General features: G+C 40.3%; 1 long non-coding RNA gene across 1 annotated transcript; it reads right to left on the reverse strand.

The window, feature by feature from the left end:
- Positions 1–23,840, reverse strand: LOC144322226 (uncharacterized). The gene is made up of 2 exons (XR_013387810.1): positions 23,673–23,840; positions 1–268 (listed from the first exon to the last, which is right to left on the reverse strand). It is a non-coding gene; the product is annotated as an uncharacterized LOC144322226 (long non-coding RNA).
- Positions 23,841–23,886: the final 46 nt, after the last annotated feature.

A 23,886-nucleotide genomic window follows, 5' to 3' on the forward strand; every position in this document is an offset into this window, starting at 1 on the left:
TTTGTTCCAATTTTTTTTTAACTCCTGCAAAATTAACATGAAGAAATATTCAACTAAAATGTTTACCAAATGTAAAATTACATCAGCTCAAATGATATTTCCACATTAAGGAAGTTTATCCTAGAACATGGTGCATTTTCATGTGTTAGAATGATATGAGATGGGTTCTTCAAAGAGCTCTGAGAGCCTCTGAGGGTCAAAATTGGCCATTTCTCCCCACAGCCTGGTTCCTCAGACCATCTCCAGCTTCCTTGTCTGCCAGATTTGTCTGAAAAGACAGAAATGCAATTGTAGGTACACTTCGGTGCTTTAGGAATAAAAAAGTTCTGTTAGAAAATGTTTGAATATACCCAAAAGAACGCAGTAAGCAGGAGAACCTTCCTCACTCTGATAGAATAATTGGCGGTGATCTTTGATGGCACAAGCACCTCCATGGAGACTTCATCAACTCTCACATAATAAGCTTCACGAGTCTGCTCCTCTTGAGGAGAAAATATGTTTTTAAAGGGTTTCATTTTTGGGCACCTGGGTGGCTCAGTGATTGAGCATCTACCTTCGGCTCAGGTCGTGCTTCCCCGGGGTCCTGGGATCAAGTCCCACATCAGGCTCCCTGTAGGGAGCCTGCTTCTCCCTCTGCCTATGTCTCTACCTCTCTCTGTGTGTCTCTCATGAATAAGTAAACAAAAATCTTTTTAAGAAATAAATAAATAAATAACTGGGTTTCATTTCAAAGTGGGCTGGCAAGTCAACAGACAAAGGCAGGCACACATGGTACGGCGTCAACAGCAGTTTTTTTTCTTCTCATCCACATTATGCAAAACATTAACTTGAAGTTCTTACCAAAATGTTTTCCCTTCACAACGTTCTCATTGAGAAGGAAACATTTGTTTTCCTTCTTTCTGCTGAGAAAGACCTGGAAGCACTATGCAAGCAAACACAGACTTGTGCAACACTGAAATGTACTCATAGCCATTTCCATCATTCTTTGTTCTTCATGTATAGTCACATGGTGGTGGCTTCTTCCTCTCTGTGCGACAAAGCAGTCTCTTTGCCCTAGAACCCAGTCAATGCCCACCAGACCCAGCTGACCTCAACTGTTAGCATTCCCCAAGAAATACTCCTTTCATCTTCTTCTATCTCTCTTTCATCCATTCCCTTAACCCTAGCTTTGTCCAAATCCTGTCCTCTCCCGCGCACCACCTCTTGCTAGGAATGAAGCCTCATTTTCCTCCCACAGGCTTTCTGTCTGGCGAAACTACAACAGCCTTCCTTTCTCTCAAGTCCCAAAACATAGAGCTTTACTCCCACCTTTAAGTTTATGCTCTTGCATATCATCGAGAAATTATTTCTGCTTATGTCTTATTTTGCTAATAAGATTTCTCAAAATCCCTCAAGGGAAGAACTGTGACTCACACATCTTTTCTATCTAGCACAGTGCTAAGTACCTGGTAAACGTGCATCGCCTGTTACTGTAAGTTGGAATTTCAGATCTAATGTGGGAACTGGCACTTCAGCTACTTGTAGGCTCACCCAGTGGGATTTCATAACTACATAAATACATATGCAGAGATTTACATTATGATACGGCAACAGTGAAGTAGAGCAGCATCTTTCATTATAGTCAACTTGACATGTTTCCATTTAAAGTAAAAAAAACTACCATTGCCATTTTGACCAATTCATTTATTAGAACCAGAGAGGAGTATCCCAATATGGGCTCATATACAAATATCTATGTCAGTGTTCCCCAAGGAGAGTGCATTGAGCTTTCCTTTTAGTTCTCCATGTCAGTATTGACAAATATACTCCTGGCATTCTATTCAATGAACTCCAAAAAGAAAGAAGAGAAAGAAACAGTATTTTGTAATTTATCATTAGTTAAATTTGATGTAACAAGCAAGGTAGGGAAAAAATGCATCATTTTAGCAATTTTATCATACCCTCCTAGGATTGGAATAGTCTCTGAGAAACATTTTGATGAGCACTTGGAGTGTAAACTGAAACAGTAGGGATCTGGCTATCCAAGAAGAGCTTGAAATTGCTCTGAGGGAAACAAGGAAAGGAATTTGTTGTTTTAGAATGAGTGGGGGAGGCCGAGGAGAAAAAGAAGGGGAAAGAGTGGAGCAAGGACACTGCCTTGTGATAAAGTCCTTCTCCCTTTTCCCTTTGGAAAGAGACAAAAGATGACCCCAAAAGGATGTTGGGGAATTTGTTATGGACTTCTGTTTGTTTATTCTACTATGTGAAATATGACCCCTACTCCATAGGTCCCCCAAATCTGCCACCATGCCATTCAATTAAACCTCTGTATAACTCACTCTTAATAAAACTCAATCTCTAAAAAAACAAAAAACAAAACAAAACAAAAAAACTCAATCTGTATATAATTCAAACTTTTCTCCACTCAACCTCTACCCGAATCAAATTCTTCTCCCCTCAATCTCTACTCAGTAAAGACCCCTCTCAATTTGATACTGACAGATGCTTTGAGTGAGGGTGGTTTTTTGGAATTTGAAGAGGTCTGAATTCACATGCAGGCTGTAGCAGTGTAGCTCAAATTAAAACACACATGCAGTTGTCAGAGAAGACCATCCAAATGTGAGTTCCTTGTAAATTTTCAGAAATCTTACTGGGGATGGATTTCTACAGGCCACAGCTTCAAGGCACTAGAATAAAGTATTGGAAATTAAAGGAAGATCTCTAGTTGATATGACAGTTACACACATTGTTTAAAATTTGGAATAGGCCACATGAAGACTCCACGAAAGTAGGAAAAAATCCTTTAGTCCAAGGTGATGTTTAATGTTGTCTATGCTTCTAGAAAAATCATTTCTAGCTATGAAGATACTCTTGATACCAAAAGAAATAGAAATCCTCCTGGAACCTGTGTGACCACCATGCAATGCCATTAGTACAATGTGAGAAGAACTCGAACCCAGGATAGGGCCTGAAGGTGCCCAGCCCAGAAAGCAGAGGTTGAAGAGCAAGACTATGACAATCAGCAAGTAGAAAAATAAGTCATAATCAGGTAGTCAGCAACAGACATTTATTTTACAGAGCATCCTTGAAGGGGTAATAAACCTCCTTAGGAATAGCATTCCTGAAATCTTTATTATTTATTTATTACCTTAAAGGGTACATCTGACATAACAAGTGGAATGAAGAAAGGATATTATCTACTACCTTTTGAAATGCCACTAAAATAAATTACAGGAATTAAAAATGTACAAATGCACAAAGACAAAAATTGGGGAGGAGACCACTGCAAAGGAGTGAGATCAACAAATTTTCAACAATGGAAAGCAGACAGGGGAGTGTTAGCAGCTCTAACAAAGGGGAGAAATCCAGTATCTAAGACAGAGAACAATGATTTTAAAAAACAAAGTCAGATCACCCATGGTACTGCGAAAAAGCTCAGAGGTAGACGCACCAGGAACCAGGAAATGAAATGAGATCGAGGAAGAAAAATCTGTATACAAAGTAAGGAATGATCAACACCAAGGGCCCTTTTCCTTTCTTCAGTTCCCTGCAGCCTGGCCCTGGCCTTCTTCCCTTTGCTTAGGAGACTGGAAATTTCATGTCTGAAAAATATAGACCAGAAGGACTCAAAATTATCAGGTAGTGGAGAGTAGGGCTGAAGCACATAGCTTTGGAGATGAAGAAAGGCCTTCATAGTAAACATTGGGTCTGCATCCCCTTGCCCTGCTGCTGGGAGCCATGTAGCCTGTAGGAGACAGTAACATATACTGATAGAAACTGAACAGCACGAAAGGGGAGAAAACTCGACATTGATAATGGGATTCTCTCAGTGAAAAATGTTAGATCACAGCCCTAAGCCCATGTACTCTTCCTCTAGATTCCAATAAATAACAGTGATTCCAATTATCCAGTAGTGATTTTTGTTTTAATGAGAAGATAGACAAGGATCTTCTCACCCCCAAGCAAAGTTGGTAGCCTTTCACTAACGCATTTCAAGACCTAGGATAAGTTGCAGTAATGTTCACATAGGATAAACCTATAGAATAATGAAACAGAAATGGAGTCCTATAAATACTGTCCGTTGATTTTTGACAAACTCAATAAGGCTCAAACTTGATAAGTCTGAGAAAAGAATAAAAGAAGGATATCCATATAAACAAAATTAACTTCATTGTGTGCATAGAATTAACACATAAGAGCTAAAACCACAAAGCTTCAAGAATAAAACGTAGGAAAAATTTCTCACTATCACGGATTGGCAAAGATTTTTCATACACAAAATCATTTTTTAAAAAACTTAAACTGATAACATGTTTTAAGATGAAATTTTTAAAATTTTTTTGAAAGTCATGTTAAAAAAAAATGAAAAGGTCAGCCACACAATTTGGGTGAAAATATGCAAAAGATTTGTACCCAGAAAAGAACTCTTAGTTCTCAATAAGAAGACAAATAACCCATTGTTTTAAATTAGCAAAATACTTTGACAACTCACAAAGGAAGCTAAACAAATGACAAAGAGGCACAGGAAAATATTTTGAATGTCCTTAGTCATTAAGGAATTTCAAGTTAATCTCAATGAGATATTACTACATACTCACCAGAGTAGCTACAATTTTAAAAAGTAACAATACCAAGTGCTGACAAAGATGCAGAGCAACTAGAATGCTCATACATTACTGGCAGGATTGTAAAGTGGTACAACCACTTGCCAATTGACCGTATACTTTTTCTAATTAACCATAAAATGCCATACATAACCCAGCAACTGCTCTCCTAAATATTTCAAGATTAAGTAAAACATACAACTATACATAAACTTGTATATGAATTTTATTACAGTTCTGTTCACAATACCTCCAATCTAGAATGTCCCTATAACCCAAATGTCCATGGATAAAGGGATAATCAAAGGTGATATATCTATATACCACTCAGCAATAAAAAGTAACAGATGTAGATACAATATGGATGAATCTCAAAAACATTATGGTGAACAAAAGAAATTGGACTACATCATGGATGATTCCATTTATATGAAGCTCTAGAACAGGCAAAACAAATCTGTGACAAAGAAAATCAATGTTTGCCTGGAACAGGGGCAGATTGACTGCAAAGGAGTCTGCGGGAGTTTCAGAGATGATGGAAATGTTATAAATCTGGCTTGCAGTGCTGGTTACCCAGGTGTACAAAACTCATCAAACTATATATTTGTATATGGGAAATTATTTTATTATACAGAAATTATACCTTAATAAAGTTGATTTTTTAAAAAAAATCTCTGATACTATCTTTTCCTTCCACTACTCTGCTCCTTGACAGCCACACTCTCAGAAGGGCTATTGCTTCTGAGCCCACTGTGAAAGTCAACGTTCTTTCTTTTTTGGTTCTCTTCCTACTTCACTAGCTGTTACCCATTAGTCAACTTTACTGGTTCTTCCTCAGCTTTCCAACATCTACTTGGAACTTCCCCAGACTTAGAAATCCTCTATTTTTTCTCTACACTCATTTGCTAGGTGATCTCATTTAACCCCTGACTTTAAATATTACATGTAAGCTGACGGTTCCCAAGGCTGACATACCAGCTGCCACTTGACATTCTACTTGAATGTCTAAAAAGTGTCTCAGACTTAAAATGCCAGTAGGAGGCTGAATAATGGACCTGCATAGATATCCAGGTCCTAATTCTTGGCACCAGTAAATCTTAACCTTGTATGTTAAGGATCTTGATATGGGGAGATTATCCTGGATTATCCCAATTGGCTCTAAATATAATCACAAATGTCCTTATAAGAGAGAAATAGAAGGAGACTTGACTATAAAAGAAAGCAAAGATATATTGACTAATGATGGCTAAAGTGAGACACAAGATTGCTGGTTTTGAAGATGATAGAAAGGGCTGCAAGTCAAAGGATGGAAAGAATAAAGTTCTAGAAGCTGGAAAAGTCAAGGAAACAGATGCCCCTTTAGAGCCTCTATAGAAAGCACATGTAGCCTTGCCTACTCCTTGATTCAGTCTCAGTGAAACAGATTTTGGACTTGTAACCTCCAGAACCGTAAGAGAATAAATTTTTGTTTGTTTTAAGCCACTAAGTATTATGTGGTCATGTGTTATAGCAGCCACAGGAAACAAATACAGTTCCTAAACTAAACTCCTAATCTCTCTCTTCCAAGTACCCATGCCATTCTGATTCTCAGCAAATAGCTCAGGCCCCAAAAATCTTGGATAAACAATCTGTGAGAGCAGGGACCATGTTTCATGCACTACTCTATCTCTAGTATGAAATAATGCCAGACTCCTAGGAGGTATTCAAAACGCATTCTCTGATGGTAGAATACAGAACACAGAAGATCACTATCATACCATCCTTAATATCCTAAAAGTTAATGGCGGATCCTGCATCCATGAAACAAGAAAGAAAACAATGCAACATTAAAAACCAGAGCACCTCACTAGCTCAATCAGTGGAGTGTGCAACTCTTGAGCTCAAGGTTGTGAGTTCAAGCCTCACAACGGATGTAGAGATTATTTAAAAATAAAATCTTCAGGGCACTGAGTGGCTCAGTTAGTTGAGTATCCAACTCTTGATTTTGGTTTGGGTGGTGATCTTAGGGTCATGGGATCGAGCCCCACATTGGGCTCCAAGCTGGGCATGGAGCCTGCTTAAGATTCTCTCTTTGCCCAACTCTAAATAAATAAATAAATAAATAAATAAATAAATAAATAAAATCTTTTTAAAAAATCAAAAATAAAGAGCTCTTTGAAATTGAAAAATGTCTAGGCTAAAATTTTTTAAAACTCAATATGAGGGTTGGAAGAGTACAATGAAAAGCCAAGACTCATATAGAATAAAAGAAAATCAGGACTGACTCCTAATTCTAACTCAAAATTAGGCTTGACACCTATGATCCAATTAACAGAAGATCCAGGCAGAGACAGCAGAAAGGAGGAAAGAAATTGCTAAAGAAATAAAGTTAAAAATTTTTCTAAAAGCAAAGGGCATGGGTCTCCCTGATGAAAAAACCCATCACTTTAAGTATCTTGCAATTTTATCAGTTGTACCTCAATAAAGTTGGAGGGAGAAAAAAAATACCTAACTTATGAAACACAGTAAGCAAGGCCTTCAAAATCCTGGCAGATGTGAACAGAATTCCATACCAGGAAACACTATTTTTTTTTTTAAAGATTTTATTTATTTATTCATGAGAGACACACACAGAGAGAGAGACAGAGAGAGAGAGAGAAAGGCAGAGACACAGGCAGAGGGAGAAGCAGGCTCCACGCAGGGAGCCTGACATGGGACTTGATTCCAGGTCTCCAGGATCAGGCCCTGGGCTTAAGGTGGCGCTAAACCACTGAGCCACCTGGACCCAGGCAACACTATTAATTAATCAAGGTGTGGTGTACAATAAAGACATTTTCCAACTGCCCAAGAATTCAAAAACACACTTCTCAAGCAAGTTAATGCTTCAGAAAATCAATATATGGACAAGAAAGACAAGGAATCCAGAAAATAAGTGCTACAGGCCCAGAAAGAAAAGTCTCCAGGTTGAGTGAGGAGCCAGATGAAGATGGGGAAGATGGAAGTGAAGGAATCCACAGATTTTTTTTTCAATTGTTTACATGTTTAAAAAAAAGTATTGAAAGATGCTTGACAAATCTGTTCGGGCACCTGGAAAACAATCTATTAATGCATACATAGCAAACAAGGCAAATGAAAAAATAAAGCAATTATTAACATCGAGATTAAAAAGTTATACGAGAAAGGAAACACAATTTCCAAACATTACTTGCTTCTGCAGTGAACAACTTATATGGTCATAATAATGGAAATGCTGAGCAATGGTTTAACCAAAACTGTGGGTGCATCTAGAATATGAGGAAGGAGACCGGAACAGACTAAGCAATGAAGATGGGGGAGAGAGAAAGAGAGCCAAAGCCTCATCCACAATAAAAGAATAATGTCTAAAATTGGGAACAGATACAAACTATCAGCATAGGCATATCAGTTAGAAATACTATAAAAAATACTAAAAGAAACAACTAAAAGAGTTTAACGCCATCACTTTCAGGGAGGGCTGGGTTGGAGGGTGGGAGGAATGGGACGGGGGCTTTAGAAGTCCTTAGTCCTGTTCAATTATGTTTACGTATGTACAAGTATTACTTTGATACAAGACTTACTGATAAAGTCAAAACTAGTAAAACTAAATAAAGAGCTCAGAGCCAAGATAGATAAAAAGAAAGAGAATTTCCCCCCAAATATAGTAATAAGGGCTGTGATGCAAGGGAGTGACGTCCCTCAGTCACCTAGAGTAAGAAGAGCCAGAGAAAAGGTAATAAAGGCAAGACAGAACAGAGACCATTTTCTAGACACAACTGGCTCAGAGATTTTTATTGATCCTTTTGTGAGGAGACCAGAGAACCCTAAAACCAGATGTTGTTTTAGTGTCCTGCACATCTGCTTACTCCCATGTAAAAACATGTGTTTGGTTCTCTTCCCCCGTGTAGATGCAACCACACTCAACAAATGTGCTCCTCATCCTCAATAAGTCCTGAGGTCAAGAGCCTTTCGGGCATGTCATAGGTGGACACCTGCACTGGCCAGAACCAATGGACGAGTTCAAGGAGAGTTCCTCTGACAGAATGCTAATATGAATTGACTCTGTTTTAACCATACAAACACACACACACACACAGTGTATGTTCGTGTGTGTGTGTTCTTGGGAGGGATTTTTTTTTTTTAATTGTTGTCTTCTGACTCTTTTACTCAGTAGTTGCATGACTTCTTAATTGAACATTCACTTTTATCTTAAGTAGAATGATGAAGTGCAAATTGCGTTGCGTGAGCTGAGCAAAAACACAGAATGTCCTAGTCCATAGCGTGACTTGGAACAACAGATTATGATAATGCCATAACTGACCACAAAAGCAATTTAACCATTCCAGAAAATTGTTCTGATTTCAAAGGATGTGGATATATTGGAGACTTCTTACAGCTAAGACTCTATGTTATTGCTGTACAGCTACATCTTCATAAACATATATTCATTATTTAAAACAGCCCACCAAGCTTGAAGGTCTGCCATATATAGTTCATAAAATAAACTATGACTTTAAAAAAATAAAGCTTTGTTTAAAAATAATACAGTTGCTTTTTTTAAAAATCAAATTATGTTCAAAGAGTTGCTTGTGTAACCCAAAGGCAATACAGTTTTAAAAAAAATCTAATGGCAAACCCAGCATGTGGGCCCATACTAAGTCTCCAGCAAACCCTGGCTGGAAAGAAAACAGGCAGTAAGCTGGTAAACACAGAGGGAGGTATTTCTAAGTAAACTGGGGGACTTGTAAGCATTTTTAAAATCTAAAACCAAGGAGGCCTCTAAAATCCTTCCTTTCATAGTTACAAAAAAGACCATTTTGCAATAGTCATTACCAAGGCCTGTCCACCATGACGAATATTCCAGGTGACTTTGAAATTCCCGTGGCCCTGAGAAGCCATTTCAGTCACTTCTTGCCAGCAGACTGTGAAAGGCCAAGCATGAATAACTCTAGAACAACCCCAACAAAGCCTGTACCTCATGCGCAGTTGCTCCATGAATAGGCACATGCATGTTGACACATGGACAGGAAGTACTTAGCTATATCTGGCTAAATAGTGTGGAAGGAAAAATAAATAAATAAATAGTGTGGAAGGAGGGAGTTATCATGTGGATGGTTACATAGTGGGGGTTCAACTATTTAGTGTCAGGATGGCATGGTGATTCATGCCACGAACCCTGACACTCAATCTGGACTCAAATCCCAACCCAGCCACCTACTTGATGTCTCTGTGCTTCTGATCCCTCACCTATAAAATAAAATGATATCTCTTTCACAGGATTTTGTGAAAATTAAATGAATACATATATAGCACTTAGAATAGTGCCCTGCACAGAATAAAAACTACATGAGGATTGTCTCTCACTACTATTCTCAGCTTATATTTTTGTTACCGTAAAGTCTAAGCTAAAATATGGCAGATTAATGAAAGGGAACTGAATATGGTGCAGACAACCAAACTTTGAGGCCAAGATGGTCATGTCCACATTGGGGTGCCCAGGGGGGCTGGATCTCTGGGTCCAAATCCCACCTCCCCCAATTTTACCACTGGAATAAAATAGAAATTACTCTAGTAATACCCAACCTGAAAAATGTTGTGAGGATTAAATGACATTCCATCAGTGAAAGGAGCTGAAAGTGAAAGTAACACAGCAGGTGCTCCCTGAACAGTATTTTACTTTCAATTCCCTTACAAAAGTGGCAACCTACCAGACAGCAAGCTCCCCTGGGACTGAATTAGCTCAAGGGTCTTGTTTCCTGCTGTTGTCACCAATGCAGTAATAAATGGCTGCACTGAGTATATGCTCAGTCGATGGCAGCTGAGTGAATGAATACATGAATAAATGAACATACTAGCCGATTACTGATTAATAAATGAGTGAATATATTTGCAAACGGTATATTCCTATGAGCTTGTGCCATCCCTTACAAACTGATATTCAAACAAGAGATTTCACTGAACTGATCACCCCTAAGCAATTGATACAGATGAAATGTAATTAATATATGAGGTGCTGAGGGACGTCTGGGTGGCTCAGTTGGTTAAGCAGCCAACTGGATTTTGGCTCCAGTCATGATCTCGGGGTTGTGGGATCAAGACCCTTGATGGGCTCTGCATTCATTGGGGAATCTGTTTAAGGATTCTCTCTCTCTCTAAAGTAAATAAATAGGGATGCCTGGGTGGCTCGGCAGTTGAGCATCCACCTTTGGCCCAGGGCGTGATCCTGGAGTCCCGGGATCGAGTCCCACATCGGGCTCCCTGCATGGAGCCTGCTTCTCCCTCTGCCTGTGTCTCTGCCTCTCTCTCTCTCTCTCTGTGTCTCTCAAGAATAAATAAATAAAATCTTTAAAAATAAATAAATAAATAAATAAATAAATAAATAAATAAATAAATAAATCTTCAAAAAATATAAGAGGTGTTGGGAGTAACTACAATAACTAAAATAGGTTTGGGATATAGGAAATTATAAAAAGATTGAGATTAACCTAAATTCTGTATCATAATTCATATTTAGGCAAAACACTCTCTAAGAAAGCATGGCAAGACTTTATGAAGAATGAAAAAATTAAAACGGACAGAGTATAGGTATATATTTATGTATATTTTTCTGTAAATTAGAAAATATGTTTTCAATCCTAAAGATGTCTGACCTCGGAGATGTGGGAGTCCAACGGAAATTAAAGATCCACCCACAAGTGGTGTAGAGACCATTGAAGTTCCTCATTTCTCAGGTCAGACACCAAGACTCTAAGGAGTAAAGTCTTCTGTACCCAAATTGCAAATGAGAGAATGTTCGAAGCCGGTCCTGAGAGATTAGAGGAGATATTAGTGCATTTGTTACTCCTAGGGTGATACAAAGCTCAGGAGATAAATACCATCTGGAGAGCACAAGAATGCTAAGGGGTGTGCAGAATTAAGACCTAAGGATCCATGGAATGACCTCAGACCCGAGCTTATCCCACCACAACAGGCTCTGAAATAAAACCCAAAGAGAAGTTTTAAAATGTTTTAAGACACTGATTCATTGCTAAAATAAATACATGGCCCTTCCACATTATTTCTCTGAAGAGCACAACATATATGTAGAAGTACACATTTCCATTTGCTTGCTAAATTTCTATCTCAATTCCTATTTACTGTACTTGTTTTGCACACATAAATGAAGATAGTTCGAGGTAAAGTGATTCTAGGGGTTGGATGATCTGAGGGAAAACAACACAGGAAGTAAAATTTACAGTAGGGAACCAAAGCCCTGGAGGGATACTACAAGAAAAGGAAGTGCACCTATCGTCCAAGCAAGATGCCTCAGTGAGTAGCCACAGTCAAGGTATGAACTGAGAGAGGGAGTGATCTTTATCAAGTGCAATGCCTATGTCAAGTTTCCAGAAGGCTCCGGGTACCTAATGTGCCAGTGTCAGGTACCAAACTTCTCCATCTCATAAAGCAACCAATTCTCAAACATTCTTGTTAAAGACAGAACGAATCCTAAATGATATGCCCCGTTTTTTATGTTGTTGTCAATTAGCCGTCTACCGTTGTCTTTAAAAACATTCTCCCCTTCTTCTTGCTTTTAATGATAAAGATCCCTACATACAACTTTAATATCTTCATCATTTTGTGAAAAGAAAAACTGCATACCAAAATTGAAAAAAAAAAAAAAGGATCATGATTCCTCCCTCATTCTCTGGGAAAATAATTAATAATAATAATAATAATAATAATAATAATAATAATAATAATAATAAAAGAAGAGCTTTGTTTTGGTATCTTCTGATCTTCCAAACACATGAGAGCTGGAAATGGAATCACTTAAATGACAACTCAGACTGTTTCCCTTCACAAAACAGAATAATAGTGGGAACATTTCTGTGACTCCGAGGAAGCGAATGTTTCTAATTAGTGAACAAGATCAGCTGAGGTAGCTGCTCGGGGCATCTGCGCCTCTCATTAGGGACACTATCCTGTAGAGCAAAACCACCAAATGCCTGAATTCCGTTTGTGAAGGCTGCCACCTGCCGAAGGACGCGCGGTACTACAGCCGCTTCCAGGGCCGAGCGCGGCGGGACGGTCGGGGAGGGGGGCAAGGCAGGCGACCCTGCGACCCCATCCCACCCGGGGAGGCTCTGCGCCGAGAGAAGGCAGGACGGGGGGTGGGGGTGGCACTGGCTGGGCAGGTGCAGCTCTGGGTGCAGGAGGGTCAGCCCAAAGATACAGATGCTGTGAAACGCAAGGACACCTGCACCCCGAGGTTTCTAGCAGCAATGTCCACAGTAGCCAAACTGTGGAAGGAGCCTCGGTGTCCATCGAAAGATGAATGGATAAAGAAGACGTGGTCTAGGGATACAATGGAATATTACTCAGCCATTAGAAACGACAAATACCCACCATTTGCTTCAACGTGGATGGAATGGGAGGGTATTAGGCTGAGTGAAGTAAGTCAGTTGGAGAAGGACAAACATTATATGGTCTCATTCGTTTGGGCAATATAAAAAATAGTGGAAGGGAATAAAGGGGAAAGGAGAAAAAATGAGTGGGAAATATCAGAGAGGGTGACAGAACATGAGAGACTCCTAACTCTGGGAAACGAACGAGGGGTGGTGGAAAGGGAGGTGGGCGCGGGGTGGGGGTGATTGGGTGATGGGCACTGAGGGGGGCACTTGATGTCATGAGCACTGGGTGTTACGCTATATGTTAGCAAATTGAACTCCAATAAAAATAAATAAATAAAAAATAAAAACCTAAGTCAAAAAAAAAAAAAAAAAAAAGAGGGTCAGCCTTGAAAGGCTTTGTGCGGAGAAGGTAGATAGATACTGGGCCTTACGGGGCCACTAGGGTTTAGCAAAGGAGGAGAGCGTGAAGTGGAAGTAGTTTGAAGGCAGATAGAGGGAAGAGAGGCCACAATGAGGACAGAGTCCGGGGAGACTGGCCCTAGAGGAGCCTTTACACTGGACACTTGCAGGAAATGAGATGAGATGCTGAGGGCCTTGGGCTTAGTGCGTTAGGCTTCTTCCCCAAAGCAAAAAAGAAACCCCCAAATATTTACCAAGGCCTCTGCAGAGGAGCCTCAATTAAGAACACTGGGGTACTCATTTCAGAGTACATATGTGGACCAAGTCTTCAAGCTGTACACTTAAATTCACGTGATGCTATTTGTTGATGATACTTCAATAAAGCTGGGGGAAATGTAAAATTAATAAATAACCAAAAAATGTAAAGAACCAAAGGATTATGGAAACAGAGCTCTGTGAGAAATTACTGTGCAGATGGTAGACCTCTTGACTCTTTGGAAACTGTCTCAAAGGAAACTACTTGAAGATCAATGCAATGACCTGACAGAAGAGTGATCCTAATGCCATCCTAGGAGCTACACACCTGTGGCTGCCCCCCAGATCCGTCCATATGGGAGCCCCAACCTTGCCCCCAAGACACTGAGGCCCGTATTCTTCCCACAAATGCACCTCTCTCTCTGCTCCCATAAAAGCAGAGCTCCCACTCATCTGTTCTAAATATATGAACGGGGACCCAACAACGCTCCTGGTGGGGGAACAAAGGTGAAGACAGAGAGGGTCCTTTCCCCCACGGAGCTTACGTCTAGTGAAGCATGGAGACAGTAATTAAGTTATTGCACAGATGCTAGTATGAAAGTCATGAGTACTCTAAATTCAAGGCTGTGAGAGCCTAACGAGGGGCAACTGAGCTAGTCCGAGGGCGGAGGAAGGCATGTAAGGGGATTTTTACTACGGAAACATTTGGGCAACAGGCATTGGTTACCGCTACTTGGGGTGGGGGTGGGGGGTTGTGGACCAGGCCTTCAGGAGTACTGCTGCCACAAGGGGGCAGGCAAGAGCACAGGGTTCGGAGGCCTCAGACCTGGTTTCACATTTTAACAGCTGTATTTCTCTGGACAGGTCACTTGAATTCTTAGTCTCAGTTTGCTCATGTATGAAATGGGGAAAGTAATGGGAATTAAATAATAAAATATACAGAATATGCAATGACTAGAACATAATATACCTACAGTAAATATTAGCTGATGTTATTTTTGGTATTACTCTCTGCTTTCCTGTTGGAGTGTGGACAGTGAGGAAGAAGAGGAAAAGAGAAGATTTGCATTTAAAGACTAGCGTGGCTGTATGCTATTTATATGTGATATGTTACTGAACTTATAAATTCCAGATAGAACATAGGATCCATTATGACACAGAAGCAAATAAAAACCAATGATACTATTAGAACTCTCTGTTAGCCATCTAGCTGGAAATTGAACCATTATGTTTAACATTATTTATGTGGGAAAATGTTTCTTTTTTTTATTTTTTATTTTTTATTTTTTATTTTATTTTTAGATTTTATTTATTCATGAGAGACATACAGAGAGAGAGAGGCAGAGACCCAGGATCCATGCAGGGAGCCCGACATGGGACTCAATCCCCAGTCTCCAGGATCAGGCCCTGGGCGGAAGGCAGACGCTAAACCACTGAGCCACCTGGGCTGCCCAGAAAATGTGTTTCAATCCAAGCTGAATTAACCAAAAAATCCTTTTAAATACAATGCATTTGTATTTTGGTGACAGAAGAATTCTATAGGTGAGAGCAATGTTTTACATACAATGGAAAGTCCCTGAAACATGGCCTAATGCCTTTCCATGGCTGTTGGCTATTCCACCTGGAAAGGACCACAGTAATACCCTGTCCAGTCCCTCATCACACCTGGGAAATTGTCATGGAAGTTACATGACTTACCTAGGGACAGGTAAATGCACCTGAAGGCTAAAGTCTCTTCATCAGTTTCCTTCCTTACATCTTATTGAAGTGCTGCCCCTATCTAAAGGGGATGTTTTCTCTCTTCTAAGCCTATTGTTATGTTCACAGGACCAGTGTATGTCAGGAAGAAACAAAAACAAGCAATTTGGTGAGCTCTGATGACTCAGTACATTTGAATAATTGGATAATTCAGAGAGATGTCTGGCTAATTTCTTTGAGTAAACTTAAGTGAATATCCTACCTAAAATGAAGTCTAGGATGTTAAAATGTTTTAACTCTTTCAGAACGATTTACAAACATGTGAGAGAAACCTATACCATAAAGAAAAGATGGGGAAAAATGTATTAAAATGTATAAAAAGTGATTCATTTCCTGTGAAGATGACACAAAGAAATGGAAAGACATTCCATGCTCATGGCCTGCAAGAACAAATATTGTAAAAATGTCTATACCACCCAAAGTAATCTATACATTCAGCTCAATCCCTATCAAAATACCAACAGCATTTTTCACAGAGCTAGAACAAATAATCCTAAAATCTGAGTGGAACCACAGAAGACCCCACATAACTAAAGCAATCTTGAAAAAGAAAAGCAAAACCTGAAGGCATCACAATTCCGGACTTCAAATTGTACTACAAAGCTTTGTAATCAAAACGGTTTGGTCTTGGCACAAAAATAGACACATAGATCAATGGAACAGAATAGAAAACTCAGAAATTAACTCGCAATTATATGGTCAATTAATTTTTGACAAAGGAGGGGCACTTGGGTGGCTCAGTGGTTGAGGGTCTGCCTTCGGCTCAGGGCATGATCCCAGGGTCCTGGGATGGAGTCCTACATCGGGCTCCTTGCAAGAGCCTGCTTCTCCCTCAGCCTATGTCTCTGCCTCTCTGTCTCTCATGAATAAATAAATAAATAAAATCTTTTTAAAAAATGGTTTTTTGGGACACCTGGGAGGCTCAGCAGTTGAGCATCTGTCTTCAGCTCAGGGTGTGATCCTGGAGTTCTGGGATCGAGTCCCACATCAGGCTCCCTGCGTGGAGCCTGCTTTTCCCTCTGCCTATGTCTCTGCCTCTCTGTCTCTCATGAATAAATAAATAAAATCTTTTTAAAAATGTGTTTTTTTACAAAGGAGGAATGAATATCCCATGGGAAAAGGATAGTCTCTTTAACAAATGGCATGTGAAAACTGGATAACTACACACAAAGGAATGAAACTGGACCACTTTCTTATAGCATATATAAAAATAAATTCAAATGTAAATACCTAAATAAGAGGCCCTGAAGCCATAAGTATCCTGGAAGAGCACAGGAAGTAACTTTCTCTGACATTGGCTATAGCAACTTTTTTCTAGATATTTCTCACATAAAAAGATGCTCAACATCACCCATCATCATGGAAATGCAAATCAAAACTACAGCGTAGACCCTACCCACTCCTGGATTCAGGAGCTGCCTTCAGCCTTCTCCTCTGCGAATGAGTTCCACACCCTAATGGCCCGACCCCTTGCCCACCGTGATTGCCAGCAGAGGCCTGAGAGGGGTTGCCACCCAGGATTTCTACTAGCCTACAAACAACAGCATGGCAGACATCCCCTCCAGCAGCTAGCTCATGGCCACTCACGATTACTACCAGCACTACTTGGGTTCTACTTCCAGTAACAGTTCCTGGGGAAGCACCTGGAGAACCTGCCCCTCACCACCCCAGTCTCCCCATGGCCAATCAGGGTCACTGGTGGGCAAGCTTCTTCTTTAGAAATCCCCATTCATGGCTACAGTGCTGGAGTCCCCAGAATGCTCAAAGTCTTCTCAGGCCTCCAGCTGTACAATCATCTGTGACTTGGCTCTGGAAGCCATGAGGAAGCAATCCTATGGCCAGCTTGGCAAAGCCAACAGCAAGCCTCAATCCTGAGTGGGCCATCACCAGGCTTCAAGAGGCTCTAGGCTCATCAGAGTCCCCCTTCCCCTCCTATAGACTAAGATAGGCTGCAGCAAGCAGTAATGCTTGGGTTCTTTTATATCAAAACAGCAAAACACCAAGAAGGAAGTTGAGAGAACCCCACTCTGTACTATCCAAGCCACACGCAAACCTTCATGAAACCCTGTAACTGTGTACTTAATACCTAGTGGAAAATAAACTCCAAGCAGCCAATAAAAAAAAATACAAACAAAAACAAAACAACCTGGATGCAGTATCTCCTCACATCTGTCAGAATGGCTAAAAACAAAAACACAAGAAACACATGTTGGTGAAGATGTAAAGAAAAAGGAATCCTTTTATACCACTGGTGGGAATGCAAACTGGTGCAGCCACTGTAGAAAACCACAGTATGGATGGAGGTTCCTCAAAAAGTTAAAAATAGAACTACCCCATGATCCAGCAATTGCACTACTAAGTATTAATCCAAAGAATACAAAGACACTAATTCAAAGGGATACATGCCCCCACACACACCCTGTTACAGAAGCATTATATACAGTAGCCAAGCTATGGAAGGAGTCCAAGGGTCCATTATCTGATGAATGGATATATACATGTAATGGAATATTATTCAGCCATAAAAAAGAACAAAATAAGTTAATCAGAGAAAGAAAAAAATCATAGGATTTATGGAATATATGTGGAATTTAAGAAACAGAACAAAAGAGCATAGGGGGAAAAAGAGAGGGGCAAACCCAGAAATAGACTCTTAACCACAGAGAACAAACTAATGGTTACCAGAGGGGAGGTGGGCGAAGTATGAGTGATAGGTGATGGGAGATTAAGGAGTGCACTGGTTGTGATGAGCGCTGAGTAATGCATAGAATTGTTGAATCACTACATTGTACTCCTGAAACTAATATTACACTGTATGTTAACTAACTGGAATTAAAATTAAAACTTTAAAAATATGTGTTTTCTCTATTTTTCATATTTTCTCCAAGGGGTGTATCAATTTAACATAAAAAAGAAAGCCTTTTACTACATGAGACAGAAAAAAAAGCATAAAACAGACCCAAAACATGAGATTTCTCATAACTGAGGAAAAGGATACTCACTTTCCACAACTCTCAGTAATTTCTCTTTATACTCAGGCACCATGGAAATGCCAGAGGAACTGGGGTAAATATTTTTATTTTTTAATCATATCATCTGGAAGCAGTCCAATTCACTAAAAATCAATTCCCAGAAAACTATTTCAGTGAATCGTCAAATTAGAGCAAATTAGTTTTCAGGAAAAAATAAAAGGACCTAAAGCTGCATTATCCAATTGTTGGATAAAATATACGCGATTCATGTTATAAATAGCAGTGCTGACAGTGAGTGGACGCTCCGTGCTTCTCCTGAATTTAACTGCTTATCATTTACCAGGAAAGAGTTCAGTGATTTCTAAGACTGTTTCCGTAAAGTGTTGACACTCACAAGTGCTCCTGAGAAAGAAGCTCTTTTTCTTACTTAGATGTTAAAACAAGACAAAGGATTGGATACTCAGATCAGGCTCACCAGAATCAAGGATTTTTTTTGCCCTTAGGTGTTATAAACAGCAGGGAGAGGCCCAGGACCCCTGATTCAGCTTCCCAAGTCCTTTCTTATGTTGTTTGTCAATATCTAAGATATGCAATCATCACTTACACCAAAAAAGCTATCTCTGGCATCAAATATCTTTTTTATTCCTATAGTTACATAGCTGTGGCTGTCACACTGGCCCCAGCCCACGGGAGGCAGGGAGAGACTGGGGAGAGAGGCCGAGCACCCTAGATGGACGGCGGGCAGGTCTAATAATCAAGGAACTTAACTTACAAGGCTTGTCTTGGGTGGCCGTGAGACGAGTCCATCTCCACACCCGGCTGCCAGTCTTTACAGTTTATTCAGAGGTCTCAACTGGGTTTCAGTTACATATTCAGTCCAGATGATCTCAATAACACATTGCTCTCTCCAGGCTATGTCCTTAAAACAGCTCCAGCCACAGGAATGCTGGGCCGAACGTACACTCCCAGGACAGGAGAGGACAGAGGAGGACAGGGGAAGGGGTCACGAGCCTCGATCGCTGGAGTCCAGCTGGAGGGTCAACCAGCAGTGGTGTCCTCTCGATGATCTCCCCCAACCATAGCTTATGTGACTTTTTCCAGGAAGCCAGGCCCCATAAATCCATAGATCCTGGTCTGTTTACCATAATCAATTCTAGACAGACCAGGTACATTCTGCTATGCTAAAAATATTCCACAATTAAGACTCTCATCTTAGAAAGCCATTAGGGCGGCTGCCAAGAAGTCTGTCATTAATATGTTTATAAAGACATTTGACCAAGACATCTTTCTTGCCAGGGAGTCTCTCAGGAAGAGGGAGACTGGGTTGCATGCCTGTGCCACCTTCCCAGCCGTCAAGAGAAAAACAATCTGTATTTATTTGCTTCTTTTATTAAAAGCTTTTCTTTCTCATTTCAAAAAAAAAAAAAAATTGAGGCAAAAAAATACAGATAATAAAATAATTTTTAAATGTTTAAAGTACTTAAATCAACATAATTCCTCATCCTTCTGGATAACCATTAAGAGACTGTGAGATATTTTTTCCATCTTTTTAATAAATGTGTAGTATTAATGAAATGACATCAGGCTAATGGTCCTTGAGACACATATAAATTATAAACAAGACGGGGAGGGGGATAGATTTCTAGAAAAGCAGTGAAAAAAGCTCTGCAAACCTCCCTAATGAAACAACTATAACTAGTCAAAATTATTATTTTTTAAAGAATTTTATGCCTCTAGAAATTCTCCTAAGAGCATACAACACTTTAAGAGCCTTTAGAGAAATATTTACTCAAGAAAATCAACTAGATCTCAGTTAGAATAGCAAGAAGTGGTGGCATTTCCCTTCCCTCCAGCCCAACATGATGGAGACACTAACTCAGCTGGTGCAGCCTAGCATATGGGGTGTCCAAGTGCCCCAGCTCTCAGTGTGGGGCCCCAGTATCTCTGGGAGAACCAGGCCACCGGCATTTATCCCCCCCCAACTTGGTTTATGTTGTGGAAGTTCTATCCCAGGCAAGAATAGCTGAGAGGTCCAGGGCTACTTTCCATCACCCTCAAAGCATTTAGACAGAAGCTCCATCCCAGGCAGAGCAGGAGAGGCAAGCTGAGAAGACCACAGGCTACTCCCCCAAGCAGCACCCAGCTCAGCAAGCAGGGGCGTCCTTCAGAGGGACATAGACCATGTCCCTGCCCCAAGCTCTACAGCAGTTGAACATAGACCTTGCCCAGAGACAAGCTGTAAGAACAGAGAGCTTAGAATCTCTCCCCGAAGGAATGATTTTATTTGGAACATGGTATGGGGAAGTTTCAACCCCGGGACACTGTGGGAGCAGTGGAGATTTTCATGGTAAGCAGTTAAGAGAAGGCTGGTAACTTTATAAGAATAATAAGCTAAATGGTAGTGGAAGTTAAACAGAACGAAGGGAAAAGACAGCTAAAAATAACCCTCTTGGATCAAAACAAAACCTCAAATCCTGACCTCAAAGACATTTACTCCTGAGGAAGGACTCAAATTTAGTTAGATAAGACTGTAGACCAATTCAGATCCCAGCAGAGTGTTCCAAACAAGAGAGCATCCAGCTGGATATGAGTGAAGACTATTAGCTGGGTGTATAACCAGCAGAGGGGACAGGCTAACAGGAAGATGAGGGGAGAGATAGCCCAGGCCAGCCCTGCTAAAGCTACTGTCATCCCACAGGGACTATGGGCATGCCCAGGGCTATACAACATCAGACGCTTTACCCTGGAGCACGGAAACTTTTAGCCAAGTCACCAAACAACTAAAAAGGAAATGACACATGAAAGTAACTTAAATCCAAAGGGACAAAAGAAAAGAAGCAGAGAGTAAGTAAAGAGGGTTAAGGTAACAAATACTACCTGTAAAGGGTTAAAAGCCCTGATCTATGAAAACTGGCCCTTCAGTTGACATTCTAGCTCTATGTTCTGGAGACGTGATAAAGGTAAGGGGTCTGACTCCACAAGGCAAATACAACACCAGGTGGGAGGTGCCTCTTCTGGCCTCTTGCACTGAGTGAATAAAGGCTGGACTGTCACCCCAGCCTGGCTCCTGTCTTAAACTGACCACCAAAACACCTGATTCCTCAACAGGTGGAATGTGAATTATGACACTAAGCGTCCATCCATTTGGGCATCTGTAACAAAGATACCAAGGACTGGGTGGCTTATAAACAACAGAAACTTATTTCTCACAGTTCTGGAGGCTGGAAAGTCCAAGATCGAAGTACTGGCAGAGTCTGATGAGGGCTCACTTCCTAGACCACCTGCTGTAACCTCATAAGGCAGAGGAGCAAGGGAGCTTTGTCAGTCTTCTTTTATAAGGGAACTAATTCCATGCATGAGGGCTCTGCCTTCATAACCTAGTCACCTCCCCCATGGCATCATCCCCTAATCTTGGGGGCAGGGATTTCAACCTAAGAATTTGGGGGGAGGGACACAGCTATTCCGTGTATAGCGATAAGCGATGTTGTTTAGTGATTCAGATGAGCCTTGGCTGGTAAATTTCATCTGGGTTGGGGAAGGCTGTAAATGAGCTTTATATTTTTAATATTTTTAAAATTTATTCAGTTGAGAGAGTGAAAGAGCCAGGGAGAAAATGAGCAGGGGGTAAGGTTGGAGGGAGAGGGAGAAGCAGACATCCCCCACCATCAAAAGCCCCGCACTGAGCAGGGAGCCCAACAACACGGGGCTTGATCCTAGGACCCTGGGATCATAACCCAAGCTAAAGGCAGATACCCATGTGATTGAGCCACCCAGAGGCCTCTGTAAATGAGCTTTAAATCAGAAAGGGAGGTGTAGATTCCCTTGAGTATGGTGATTCTTGTTAGTGGAATGTCCTTTAGAGACCTAAAAGCTTATCGAGTTGTTATTTAAAAAAAAAAAAAAAATTAGCCACTGTCAGATATGAGACATCCAAGCAAATGGCAGCTCTGGCCTTGCCTGGTGTGGCTCTTCTGTCCTCCCCCAGAGCAGAGGAGCTGCAAGGTCTCCCACCAGAGAGGAATGCCTGATACTGCCTTGCAGATGAGCTGGGGCTCCTGACCAACACCCCCCAAGCAGCCTGGGCCAAGGGCATTCCTGGCTGTCTAGGCTTTCAATGTTTAGTTGGCTCTAACAAGACCCCCTGCTGGACCCTGAAGACACACAAACTTTTTTCTATTACTTTACATAAAGCAAATCATACCACAAAGGCTTGCTTTGCCTGTTTTTACCACTTAAAATATGATGGCCATCTCTCTGGTATTAAATATTCTATATTAATTGCAATAAACTACATAATATCCATGGGGTGAATATACCATAATTTACTAAACCTGGTGTTGGGCATAAAGGTTTTTTCCAGTTTTTCTACTATTTTGAACCACACCCTAAGAAACAAGTATGATACTAAACAGTTTAATATACACATGATTATTCCAAGGATATATTCCTAAAAATGAGAAAGCCATTTCTATCCTGCCTGGATTCAGGATAGTCCTGAAATTTCTACAGAAAACCTTCTATGACTATTTCTTTGAAATGAGTGCTTTTACTCAGCTCTTCAATTCACTAGGTAAAGGCCTCTAGCCATACCTATTTTTTTTCAATTATCTGGTACTGGATTTGTAAGATTAACTAAGTAGTAAATATCATTTTCCAGAAATTTTCCATAGAATAAATCCACTTGATCCAGGCAAACATACTGCTTAATAGCTTTATAAATCTAACAGCCATAGCTTTTTAGTTAGAGTTAAGGAATAAAATTAATTTTATAGCCCATACATTTCTTTTTTCTTGCCAGTAAAATTGAAAGAAGAAGAAGTTTCTTTGGTTCCTGGAGCATGTTTATAAACCTCTTCTAAAATTGGAAGTAATTTATGACTGAATGTTTTGTACAATACAGCTGTGTATCCATCTGGCCCTGGTACTTTATTACCTGATATGTCTTATAGGGCACTTTTAAAAAATTTCTTTTCATCCATAAGGCTTATTTAATTTCCCTTTGCGTCTGGCCTCAATAACTCCAAAACTCTATTTCATCCTCATGGCAAACACACAAAATAAATCCCATAATCCTGCAAGCAATCTTCCAGTGGTCATATTTATAAGGTCCATAAATAAAGGAGAAGCTTTGAAAAGAATTTTTCTTATATGTAGAATTTGTTCAATCCCATGCATGAGCTAAAAACTAACTGATATTGAAGTTGGCTTTTGTCCCAAGTGGGAATATTCCTTTTTAGAATCATAGATCTATCTGGAAAGAAATTGCCAACATCATACAGATGTTTCTTCTCCAAGAAAAGACTTTCTAAAAAGTTACTCACCATATTTTGAGGGGCAACACCAGCAGGTCAGTTAATTTAATAAGCGTTTATCAGGCTTTCTCTGACTTTTGAGCAAGTAGTAGGAAGAAAACAGTGATCGCCGTTGGTTCCAACAAGACTGACATGGAGGACTATCTTGTGAAAAGACCAGGAATCCTGAGCCATAGCTGCCAGGTATACGCTGTGATTAATTACCAGAGTGGGAAAAAAAATT

This window comes from Canis aureus, chromosome 10 (genome assembly GCF_053574225.1).
Source record: "Canis aureus isolate CA01 chromosome 10, VMU_Caureus_v.1.0, whole genome shotgun sequence".
Taxonomy (NCBI): domain Eukaryota; kingdom Metazoa; phylum Chordata; class Mammalia; order Carnivora; family Canidae; genus Canis; species Canis aureus.